This window comes from Vulpes vulpes, chromosome 5 (assembly GCF_048418805.1).
Source record: "Vulpes vulpes isolate BD-2025 chromosome 5, VulVul3, whole genome shotgun sequence".
Classification (NCBI taxonomy): domain Eukaryota; kingdom Metazoa; phylum Chordata; class Mammalia; order Carnivora; family Canidae; genus Vulpes; species Vulpes vulpes.
This window is the reverse complement of record NC_132784.1, coordinates 48,810,896-48,824,594: the sequence shown is the minus strand read 5'-3', so window position 1 is coordinate 48,824,594 and position 13,699 is coordinate 48,810,896.

Here is a 13,699-nt window from a genome sequence, read left to right as displayed (position 1 = left end):
AGAGTATTTTAGACTTGCCTGTCTGTTTAAAACTCTCTTTTCTCTTTCTTGCCTCCTTGAAGCTACAGCTGTTCCCATCACACCACTTGCACCGCACCATGTCCTTTCTGTCACTGTCATGCAGAACAGTCCGTTGTTACTAATTGTTGAAGTCCCGACATTGGTGGGGATTTTTTTTTCCCTGATGATTAATTTTGCATTAAAGCCTGACACTTAGAATCAAATTTCTTTTTGTGGAATTATCACTGCATGACTCAGAGAAAGCAATGCCACTGCTGCCAGTGTTTTTTTAGACTGGAAACAGAGTTGGAAAACTGCCTGACTTATCCTGCATCCCTTTGAATGAGTTTACAGACTGCCAGTGTCTGCAAAAGTTGAAGGCAAATGGGAGATGATGTCAGAGGCATCTGTTTCCTTTACCATCTGCATCTTATTATAAATGTAGTCGTCATAAAATGTGGTTCATTTTATTTTGGTAAGCTCTGAAATCAAAATGCCGTGCCATTATAAGCCAGTGCAGTAATTACAATGCACTGGATAGATACCATTACGCAGTGTCGAGACCTGATGAAAATCTCTGTACAGATTGCAGTCTTCCTGACGTTTCAGACTAGTTTCCTCAAGCTCTCGAACACTTGGGAGTCTGTCATTCTGACCTAGATAAAAGTGGTTCTTTCTCAGTAGTTTGTTATGTCAAAATGTGCCTCCAGAGTGATAAAGCTGTGGATATGTTACATTCCAGCTAAACCTAACGTGGCTGTCATTTCTCTTCCACTATAGCATGAATGCAGACCGCTCCTGTTCCCCTACATCTCCTTCCTTCCCACTGCTCTCCCTTTCTCTTCACAATGTCAAAATTAATGCAATCATATTGTATTAATATAGGTTGAGAGGGCAGCTGAAGACCTGAATCTACAGTTATTCTCAAGGAAGGTTATTCTACTTATCTCAGGGTTATCAACAACCATGTAAAAATTGCTCCATGGATGAGAACACTGTTTCCATTATTGGGCATAGTGTCAGTGTTTGCTTTCGATTCCCAGGATGTGTGATCTCAAATCAGATCAAATAAGGCTTTGGGTTGGCAGTAATAGCAGATCTGCTCAAGGTAAGAATTACAAATGTGTGCAGAACCTGTACCACTGCCTTTTAACTTTGCAGAAACACCCCCACGGGGAAGGAGGGAACCAGCTTGAGTATGGGGAGGAATCCGAGGAGAGGTGGGGAAAACAATAAAGAATAGCTGTGTGAATGATAGGGGGGCATGTTATTGATAGCTAAGGAAAGGGACAGATTTACCAAAATGTTCTTCACTGTGTGTCCTTTCACCCCCACACAGCAATGCTAAGGTGAGTCTCCCTGGCACTGTCCTCGCCCACCTGCACCCCAAGGGAAAGTTTGCTGGAAGAGACCTCTATTTACAGATTTCCCACGTGAGGAATGTGATGGGTGAGGGATGACCCAGCCATTGGATCTGCACGCAAATGTTCATGCTTGGGACCCCTTGCCTTATACTAATGCCTGAGGTGACCGGCACCCAGAACATCCAGGTCCTGCATCCTTAGGGTGTTAGATCCAGAAAAATTCAAAAAGTCTCCACACTTAATTTTATTCTTACTATCTTGAAAATAATTAAAGGGATCATTGTCACTATGTGACACTTCTAAAGGAAACACCTGTCCTCTGTGTAATTAACCCCTTTCTATATTAATGTTCTCAGACTTAGACCTAATTGGGATAAAAACTGTTATTAAAATAATAGAATTTAAGTCTTGAAATTACAAAAAAAAGACTTTACTCACGAGTAACAAATGCAGTGGTAATAATATATATGGTTCTCAAAAGTTAGAAATAATGCAAATTACTCACTTCGGATGAAAGAATAAGACCATATCCAGAACTGAGTTTACTGTAATGAATTCTGGAGAGAATAGGACATAGGTGACTCTCTTCAGGAAAAGCAAGATGAATTGATGAATTGATGCGCATGCCTAAATTTAATTGATAGAAACCTAAAGTGGCACAAGTTTTAAGCAAATAACAAGAATATGTACATATTAGGCAAGTACCTGTTAATAAAGGTTTTAAATTAAAAAAAAAAAAGCCCACATACATATTAGATCTAGACCCCAAATATTAAACCTTTGGTTGGCTGTCTTTTTAAACCAACAGAGAATTAGTAAATACCTGGCAAGAATGGGGTGTTAAAACTCCCAGGCATGGCAGAGGACTTCCAAGAAACCTTCAGCAAATGTATTCAAAGAAGAAGCTGCCCTCCACCCACACCAGTGCATCTTAAACATTTTCCTTTTGTGGAAGTGTTGCATACTTTTGATTAACATTGTTTATCAGCACTTTCCGGTGCATCATCAAAGATCCTAGCCATTCTTGATATATATGTAAAGTATATCCAATTATGTGTGAGTAGACATTAGCAATGGTTTTAAAATCACTACATTTGATTGGCTTGATTAACTGATGATAATTAGAAAAATATTCACTGATTAATTTAGGAAAAAAAATGTAAGTAGAAGGCAATATGTAATACCATTTCCAGAGGTAAGGATGCCTAATATAGAAGATATCAAGGAATTTAACATGTGGACTATTTACTGCTTATTTAAGTGTGGCTAAAGTGCGCCTAATATATATAAAATATCTGCTAAGGCAATTTTTTCCATTACTTGATCAGTGTCATTCCCTTCATGTTGGCAGAAAAATTCAAATAATATCCTAAGAACTAAATGAATTTTTGCACAAAGGATGATAGGAACGTCAAGCAATAGATTCTAACATTCTCTAACTTGTAGATGCTTGAGCTATAATTTACATGAGCTTTTGTTACATTTATTTCAAGTAACATGTACATATTTAATTAATTCTGTTTCCAAAGATAGGTTCAGCTAAGGCTTCCAAAGGATAGAGGGTTTCATTTTTTGTGTTTGTTTTGTTTTTCACACTTACCCAATTATTCAGTGAAGAAAAGATAGATCATAAACTAACGTATTGGAACTATGTGTATAACAAGACTCCACTACGAGTAAATGAAAAGCTAAAGGCAACTTGGCTATGGTCGGGATAATTTTCTAATAACTCTCTTTAGATCTTTGGGTGACTGCAAGGATTTTATGTGGAGCTGAGAAGGCAGGGACTTGAAACGGGGCACATTGAATACTGAAATTCAGCCTCAGAATTTCAGCCACAAAATTTGTACCTTTCAGTGATGGTGCTTAATCCCAGCTCTATCTCTGACTTTGACTCATTGCATTCTTTATACATCACCCCAGTTACTAAATGGCAAGAGCATCCCTGTACTATCCACCTGTGCTCTACATTTGTCCCTGCTGCTATTGGTAAGATCATGCTGCATATGTTACTCATGAAAAAGATTACCTGAGACATTTTGAGTTTGGTGCACAGGACTGGCATGGAACTTTTTATTTTTTATTTTATTTTTTTAAAGAAGGGTCTTTAGCGAATGAATCTCTGATGTGCTCCTCATTGAGCCGTAGGATTTTAGGTCTCCTAAAATCCTCACAACAACTTTACATGGTACTTCTTTTACAAATAAATTTGAAACCCTTATTATCTCTATAGGAAATATAGTTTTTTTGCAAGGGAATTTTTAGTGGATATACAGTTTATAAGTTCATTTATTCGCTATACCTTTTGGGTATCTATCTTTTGGATCCTTTTTTTTTTTTTTTAATCTTATGGATCCTGACCAGTGTGAGGGAAGAACAGAAAAATCAGTTGACTGTGTCCCTGCTGTGTGAGGAATTGGCAGTCTTTACAGACTTCAAAGCTAATAGGAATTCACCAAGAAGTCGACAAGGGGGAACATGCCAGGTAGTGATGACCACCAGAGGAAAGACACTAAATAGTTGTTTTTCAGTAGACCTGGTTTCTTTATTTCTGAAACGGTGGTTGTGAGGAAAGGAGTCATTTACTGAGAGGAAGTTATGACTGGTAAACTTGGATGAAGATTACCACTTTTTTTTTTTTTTTCTAAATTAGGTTTTGGCTCTGGCCGTCATAGGACATCCCAGCAATGAGTAGCTTTTCCAAAAGACCAGTGTTAATAGAACAAAACCAGCCCTCGCTCTTTCCCCATTCCCACTCACTCAACCAACACTATTCACAACAAAGAAATTTGGTTGTAGGTGAGTATCAAGACATACTCTGAAAAGAATGTGTGAATGAGGTCTGACTGGTGTGTGTGTGCAGATCATTCTAGTAATGGCAGTAAGAAGGATAACACTATGCAGAGTCCAACTGGCCAATAGCATCTTTTCCTGTTCCTCCTCTCCCAGTGCTTCCAGACCCACTTTGCTAGGTACAGCTATCAATACTGGGAATGCAAAAGTGAACAAAACCTGTGGCGCTGACAGTCTAGTGGGGATTAGAAAGAAACACCTTCTTATTTTGCATTTCACAATGTTTCTAGTTCAAAGGAGTCTACAGCAAATGGGAGTCCATACTTGTGTCAAATCTGTGACTAACAATCTAATATACTCAAGTGGAATTCATTTAAGGAAAAAAAAAATCTGGTCTTTCCTACGTCATGTAAATAATACCAGCAGGAAGGGAGGAAAAGAGAAAGAAGGAAGGAAGGAAAGGAGGGAGCGAGGAAGGAAGGAATGAATGAATTTAGAGCACAGAAAGTAAGGTACACAGGAGAATACTTCTATAACAATTGTGTTAATTCTATGAACTATTTAAAAATCTCTTTGAAATCTTATTGTAGGTAAACCTTAAGAAAAATAATAAAGTATAATTTGAGCAAATCTTTTTCATAATACACTACAATTACCCTTTCTGTTTTATTTCTTTAAACTATTTTTGTATTGTGCACTCTAAAGATCAAATGTAATTTTTTGAAGTATATTAGCTAACACTGATGTTGAATTTTACTTATATGTTTCAGGTTTTCAAATGTCAGAGATATGTGATGTTTTACCTTATGTCATCTTCCTCTCTCTTTGGGATATACACATTGTTCTTAATGGTTTAAGGAAGCAAACTTTCACACACATGCATCACCTGCGCTGCTCTTCATTCATATTATTTTTTTCTTTTCGGAAACGGATTGAGCTCCCAGTCACTGTCACCTGCCTCACTTAGGATGTGAGCACTAGAAACTCTTCAATCCCTGCATTAAAATCTGGCACCCCTCTGTACACAATGCATAACACACTTCTTACTTATTGCATGATGCAAATAATGCTCTAAACCCTTATTGTACTACAGTGGAAGAATATTGCCCATTTTTTCTGGTATTTATTTATTTATTATTTTAATTATGTATTCATTTATTCCTTCACTTTGTTCCAAAAGATTCATTTTATTGTAGATTGGTTTAAAGTACATGAGATTTTAAAATATGGCTATTTTAACTATATTACGCCTTTTTAATCTGATACTTAATGTCATATTTCACAAAACTTTGAAGGGGAGATTTATTCATGTGTAAAAAAACACAATATGACCAACAAGTGATGAAATTGCTTTCGTAGGATACCTATACAAAGATAAGTGAATATAAAGAATGCAGTTAATAAAAGTCAGGTGTTTTTACTTTTCATTATCAGACATTAACCTGAGCCCTGTGGCTATTTCAATGCTACCAGTGCACAGCATGCTTACAGTGGGTTTTTGAGCACCAACAAACTTGTGGTTACTTCTCCGGAGTTACTAAAATGAACTGAATTGCACACACATTCAATTTGTCTTCTACCCACCACTAATTATAAAACTATCAAAAAATGCCATTGTGGAACACATGAGTAGAAAGGTACCTGCTTGTGCACACGAGTGCCCACTTGGCAGAGTTGCATTACCATAAGAGGCCTACGGTCTTCTCTGAATAACTAGCAGACAACTCCTGGGGGTCTTCCTCAGGCTGTTTGTACCTTCCCCCATTTCCTTGCTTAATTTGAAGGAGGCCATTTCTGTTAAAATGTTACATTTATATAACACTTTTATATATTATATGAGCTTTGAAATTAGAAAAAAAAAAAAACCCTGAATACAAACCCTAGGTCAGTAAGTACTGACCAGCTGTAAGGTTTGGGGCAACTTTCCTAATTTTAAGTCTCCATTACCCCTCTGTAAAACTTCCCTAGAGTCGATGCATGGATTAAATAAAACTACATGTAAAAAATCATGGAACAGTACTTGTTTCCTCTTTGTGATCACCTACAATTCTCTGGTCTTTTATACTTTAGTTTAGTATTTAAATTATCCTCTATTTTACCATAGTATTGAACATATCAATTAAGTCAAAGGAACGTAAAATCACACTTATACAATTAATGCATTAATTGAAAGCAGTGCTTTATGTTCCCATTTCAAGAAAAAAAAATATTGCAACTTTCACTTAGTTCAGCTTCCATGTCTTTGTCCTTTCCAGAGTCACAGGTCTTTCGCTATTTTTTTTTCCAGAGTATATCATATACTGAGTTTCATTGAGATAGAGACCATTTTGAATTTAATTGTGATGCTATGGAAATCATATTTCATATCACAAGTGCCATTTGTGTAACACTAAGCATAACTTTATGCCCATACCTTTATTCAACAGATACTTAATTCTGATCTTCTGTATTGTAACCATTGTATTTTTTCTATTTTATTTTTTCCACTTACTATGAAGTGAGCATGAAAGCTGAGGTATTTAAGACTATGTGGGAATATCACTCCAAACAAAGATTGCATCAACATATACAATTATTTGATCTGTGAAGAATATTTTTCTGTTAAATCACATGTCATTTGCACATATTCTTTGGCTGGGGTAAAATTCTACGGTTCCTTATCCTATAGTTGATTCTTGGTAGGTTTGGATGCTTTCTGACTTCCATGGCTATATATGGGGACCCAAGAGTAAATTCCAGAGCCTCTAGCCAGAAACTCAGCCTTCCAACAACGAGTGCAAAAGAGAATGCCCGTCTGTATTGGGTCCAACTGCTGCAGACCTATGGTAGTAGGATTCATACCATTGATAGAAATTCCGTTCCCTGATGATTTTCCTTTGGTATTGCTCTCTACATTCTTACTAGGTGTGGTTCACTATATATATTAGAAATTACTACTGTGTTGATACATTTTTCCTTTGTTAGATATTTTTCTTTTAATTTGAGAAGTGGGGGGAGAGAGAGAGAGAGAGAGAGAGAGAGAGAGAATGCACACGAGTGGTAGAGAGGGGGAGAAGCAGACTCCTTGCTCAGCAAGGAGCCCCACGTGTGGCTCGATCCCAGGACCCAGGAATCATGACCTGAGTGGAAGGCAGACGTTTAACCAATTGAGCCACCCAGGTGCCCCTATTATGCTGATCCTTGCACATGCCAACTCTACTTCCCTCCCTTATCAACCTGTAGATATTATGGGTATTCAAAATAGGTTACAGTAATATGTTGACATTGAAAAGTTGTGTTGACCCTATCTGGGAAGTCAGAAGCCCTCCTCTATGATATTGATAAGTTTCTGTGGCCAGAGGTGGAACTTAAGAGTGAGAATCTATATACTCACATATTCTACAAAGCGTACGTACAAAGCGTATTTGAGGGACGCCTGGGTGGCTTAGTAGTTGAGCGTCTGCCTTTGGCTGAGGGCCTGAACCCGGGGCCTGGGATCAAGTCCTCCATGGGGCTCCCTGTGGGGAGCCTGCATCTCCTCCTGCCTATGTCTCTGCCTCTTTCTCTCTCTGTGTGTCTCTCATGAACAAATAAATAAAATCTTTTTTAAAAAAGCATGTTTGATACAAAAGAAATTAATAGAACGAATAAAAGTATGACTGTCACCCACAATTTATGCTAGAGGCTAAGCCTTCCATCTGATCTTCCATTATCACATCCTGCTGCTCCGGACAGTGATCCCAGAGGGGACATCTATCCTGAGTTTCTGTTTACTATTTCCTTGCTTTTCTTTATAGCTCCACATATGTGTCTGTCCTTGTCAACATAATGTATACTTTTGCATGGTTTCAAACATTATGTACACAGGAACATACTACATATATTTTTATGCAACTTGCTTTTCTTTCCTCAAAATCTAGTGTGTCTACTGCATTTTGATGTTCGTAGGTGAAGACCACTTATTTCCAACATGGTGGTGTCCCATTATATGAATATGCCATTATCTAAACATGCCATACTTTATCTTCTATCTTGCTCGACTTGGGAAATATCCACACATTGCGTGTAAAAATTGTATATGTTCTGTATGCACCTGTGTAAGAATATTGTTACTGTGTTTTGTTTGTACCCCACTGCCACTCCAACCTTTTTCCTGGTTATGTGTGTGCTTGTGTGTGTGTGTGTGTGTGTGTGTGTGTGTGTGTTTAGGACTGAAAGAACATCCTCAACTATTTTAGATGATGCCAAGTTAGTATTTTTCTAGATGATCCTTACAAACTGACACTCTAGCCATTATGAGAAAGTTTCCATTGCTTTATATTTTCTCCTATATTTGACATTTTCACACCTTTTAAATATTTTCCTGTCTGATACAATGAAAAGGAGTCACATTTTTTCTTTTCTGGATGTGGAAAGATGAAGCTGGGATTGAAAGGTGTCACATTTTTGTTTTATTTGCAGTCCTTTATTATTATTATTTTTTTAATTTTTATTTATGATAGTCACAGAGAGAGAGAGAGAGGCAGAGACACAGGCAGAGGGAGAAGCAGCTCCATGCACCGGGAGCCCGATGTGGGATTCGATCCCGGGTCTCCAGGATCGCGCCCTGGGCCAAAGGCAGGCGCCAAACCGCTGCGCCACCCAGGGATCCCCAGTCCTTTGATTATTAATGACATATAGCACATGCACCCTGGTGTGTGCGTGTGTGTGTGTACACACATATATAGTACTTTCTATTTCCATTTGTGTTTCTTCTTTTGTGAAATGAAATCCATGTTCATGTCTTCCATCCATTTTTCTATCGAGTTCATTCTTTTTTCTTACTGATTCATTGGAGTTTACCATATATTAATAATACTAATCCTTTTTTGGTTGTATGTATTGTGAATAGCTTTTCTGTTTATAGTCTCATGATCCTTGTACTATAACTTTTGGGATGTGTTTTGATACACAGATGTTCTTCATATTAACGTAAGTGAATATGTCAGTGTTTTTTCCTTTATTATTTATACCCTTTTGGCATCGTATTAAAGAATCTTCTCTAGGGTCTTAGCAAAGAAAATGTTCTCCCCAATTTTATTCTGAGCATTTTTAATGTTTAATCATTGTCTATCGCTGCAAAACAATATTACCACAAATATAATGGCTTAAAACAATACATTTACTATCTCAGTTTCTGTGCTGTGGGTCAGGGATCCAGGCATGGCTTACCTGGCTCTTCCCTCAGGGCCCCTCACAGAACTGTAAGCCAGGTGCTGCCTAGGACGGGGCTCTCACTCGGAACTCACCCTGAGAAGCTGGCTTCTGAGCCCACACTGGTCTTGGCAGGAATCAGTTTCTTGTGGGTTGTTGGGCTAAAAGCCTCAGTGCTTTTCTGGCTGTTGGCTGGAGATCATCCTCAGTCATTTACCATATGGGGTTATCCATATGTCAGTTTCCTTCACAAAAGACAGGATGAGAGAGAATCAGTAGAAAATGTGCTAACCATGTAGCATATTCATGGAAGCAACACCTAATCAAGTTTGGTTAGAAGCCAAATCACAGGTCCCACCCACAGCCAAGGGAAAGGGCATGGATACCAGGAGCTGTAATAATTGGGGGACATTTTAGAATCCATTTGCCACAGATTTTGTCTTTTATATTTAAATATTTAATCTGCTTCCATTAATCGTTGTGTTTATTCAGAGGGCTTTTCCCCCCTGTATGAGTAAACTGCTGTCCTAGACTGAAAAGATTGAAACACTTTTTTTTTCCCCCACACCATCTTTCCATATCATCCCTACCACATATCAGGTCCTTATGTTTTGTATGAGTCTATTTCTGAGTTCTCTACTTCATTCTGCTGGCAAATTTGATTATGCCAATGATAATACTACACTGTCTTAATTACTATTGTCTTTTTGTTAGTCTGAAATCTGGCAAGACAAGTCTTTTTATTTTCTCTTCCCTCCACATGCATTTTAGAATTAATTTGCACAGTTCCTCAAAACAAACAAGAACAATACATGTTAATTGTAAATGCATTACATCAGTTTTGGAGAATTCACCTCTTAATTAGTCCCTATCCAGGAGCAGATATTTCCGCTTTATATAATACTACATTTGTTAATCTTTTGATAGATTTCAGTCTGAGCACTTTATATATTGTTACTGCAGTGGATGATATTTGTTTTTAATTATCAATTATAACTGATACTAGTACGTAGAAAATGCAGTTGATTTTTGTGTATTTCTATTGTATCAGGGACATTATTAAATCTTATTACTAATTTGATAATTTATCTGTAAATTATTTCAAAATTCTTACATAGAGGGTTGCATAATGTGTAATTATAACATCTGATAACTTTTTAATGTCATTAGTGCATTTGTTGGGGTTCCTATAAAATACTAAAAGGATGTAGTCATAGTGAATATTCGTGTACTGTTCCTAATGTGAATGGAGTGGTTTTGCATTTCACCAGTGAGCAAACGGATGCTGTGTGTGTTCTGTGGATTCACCTTATCACTGAGTGGTATTCCCTTCTGTTCCTATTTCGAGAAATGACCTTTTATCATCAGTGCATGATTGAGATTTATTCAATGATTTTGGCATTTATTTTGATAGCCATATGTTTTCTTTGCCTTTACCTATTAATGTAGTATAATACGTGAACATTTTTTTTCTTATGAGATTAAAGCAAACTTGATTTGCAAGGATAAACCCAGCTTGGGAATGATTTGTTATATTTCTATATGTTGCTGGATTGAGTTTGTTAATATTTAATTTAGGATGTTGACATCAGCACTTGTAATTGTGATTTTCTCATACTATTCTTATCTAATTTTGAAGTCAACTTACTTGTCACATAAAATAAATTGAGGACGTTCTATTTTTGTATTCTCTGGAAGAGTTTGTGTAAGATTAAAATGATCTAATATGAAGAATATTAGGACTCATTTGTAAAAACCACCTGGTCATTGTGTTTAATTTGTACAAACATTTTAACCATGTATACAATTGTATTGATGGTTGTAGGCTTGTTTTATTGAGGTCATGTGTTTATTTTGAAGCCTATTTTGGACAAAAGAATTTGTCTTTTTAATGTTCACATATATTGACCTAAATTTGCTCAAAATGCATTCTTCTGTCTCTTTCTAATTATCCAACCACACAAATTTTTTCCATCCCTAGTAAGTGTGCCTTATTTCTTTTTGTTCCTTTATCAGGGTTTGCCCTTTATTTAAGCCTTTTCAAAGACTAACTTTTGGCTGTTTTTGTTCCTCTTACTATTTTATATTTATCTGATATTGCATAATTTTGGCTCTTGATCTTACATATTCCCTTCAAACTATTTTAGTTATTTTCTCTAATTTGCTGTTTTTTTGTGCTTTGTATGTTTAATTATATGCCCTCCCTTTTTTTTGTCAATGCCCAACACCCCAGAACCACTGGGAACAAAGGGGGTTTATTGTTTATTACAATAAAAGGGATCGATATAGTACACCTTTGCCCTAAGTTAGCTGTTGTTGGGAAGTGGGATAATTCAATGATTGGGTGTCTGAATAAATCTTATCTAGAAAGGGGGAAAATTAGAGGCTAAATCTGTAATTGGTTAAGAAGTAGCTGTCACTCCTATTATTAGAAGAGAAGGATATGTAGAGTATTCTGTGGCTTGGAAAATAGTCATGTTTTCTCTGTCTCCAAACACAGTTATGGAGTGGTCTTGTTTGTGTCTTGATCCATCTCAGTCACAGAGTTGTTCTGTTCTTTGAAATAATTTATGATCAGTGGAGGACAGCAGACTGATGGCAACAGGCCAGCTTCTGGATGTTAAGAACTATTTTTTTTATCCTCATTTAGACCTGAGCTGAAACCAAGTGTCAGATGCCTAACTGACTGAGCCACCCAGGCCCGCCAGAATTATACTTTTAAAATACATCTTGTAAACAGAATGTAATTGGATATTTATTCCTTTCTAAAATCATTATTTTTGTTATTTGAAGTGTTTGATTTCATTGTGATTATTCATATGCTTGGATTTATTTATAATAATTTGTATGTACTTTATACCTCTATTTACTATATTCCTTTTTAATTTTCTTCTTTCTTGAATTATTTTGAAATAATTGTTCCTCTCCTCCCTTTTACTGGTTTGGAAGCAATGCATCCCATTTCTATTATTTTGAGGGTTATAGAAAAATGAAAAGTAAATATTACTATTTTGTATACCCACTATTTGTTTATACTTATCCATAATTTACTTTTTTTCTATTCCATCTTTCAAAGTTTTTCATCTGTATCTATTTTTTTCTATTTTAAGTATATTTTAATATTTTCTCAATTTTTGTTGGCCTAAAATTTGTCTTCTTTTGTCACTCACTCTCATGGGTTTGTTGTGGGTACAGTTCTAGGTTAACAGCACTTTGAATCCATTATTTCACTTAGTTATTTGGCTACTTCTGTTTTCTTTGTGACATAGGTAGCAAGATTGATGGCTGAGAATGAAATGGGGGAAGAGGTATTGCAGGTTGGAGGTGAGTAGTCATCTAGGAGATGAGAGTGTCTGGAGGCAGGAGGGAAAGTGTTGCACCATTGCCTGAAGCTCTCAGGGCCTCCTTGACGGGAATGGCTCTGCATTTAGACTCAGTTTCTCCCAGCCTTCTTCAGCTCACCCATGCAAGTGGTAGAAAGCTTCATTGACCAGAAAGTGGCAACTTCACTGTGAGGTGACAGGATAAAAGAATGTGAGGTGAGGGGTGTGGGGGAGATGGATTGTAGGGGGACTTATGAGGAAATGAGATTTAGGACACAATTAAAAGGACCCTAGATTCTGGTGGCACCAGAGATTTTTGTCAGGGACACAGTCACTGGTAAGGTAGGAAGCAATGCTTTAAGAGTGAGATCCTTGGTACTGAGATTATTGAGACATTGAAATTACTGCTTATAATAAAATCTAGGGCACCTTCAAACCAGGCATGAGGAGAGCAAAAGAGAGCATAGCCAGCACTTTAATGAAGTTCAAAGAACAAATGCCTTCTGGAGTTAGTCAAGTTATAGTGGGGACAAGAGAGGAAAAGGCATTTGCAGAGGAGACATGGAGAATAAGGAGGATTTTATTACCGGTTGAGTTCCTGAGTGCACAGCACAAAGTTTTCAGGAGCTGGAGAAGGGTCGGAAATAGTTTTGAATAGTGTCTCTTGGTTTTACAGTGTAACCAAAGAGGAAAAAGGTCATAGTCCTGGGATTGTTGGAGTAAACAGCAGTAAATAGGTATTAAGGGCATAACGAATTTGATTATGATGGTCTCAAGGCAGATGATGATGAGGGACTTGTGAGGTTAGGGGTGGAAGCTGGGAAATAGTCTGGGGGCAGATAACAGAAAACAGGGGATTACTATATACAGATTTCTTTTCCTCCTGTATAATAGACATCTGTAGAGAATGCAACAGCTGGTGAATGTAATCCTGAGGTAATCGGGGACACAGTTTCTTTCACCATAGCATGCCACGTCACCATCTTTAGCAGGTGCATTTCAAGATGGCGTCATGAGCCAAGAAGGGTAGGAGAGCTCAGTTCAGAA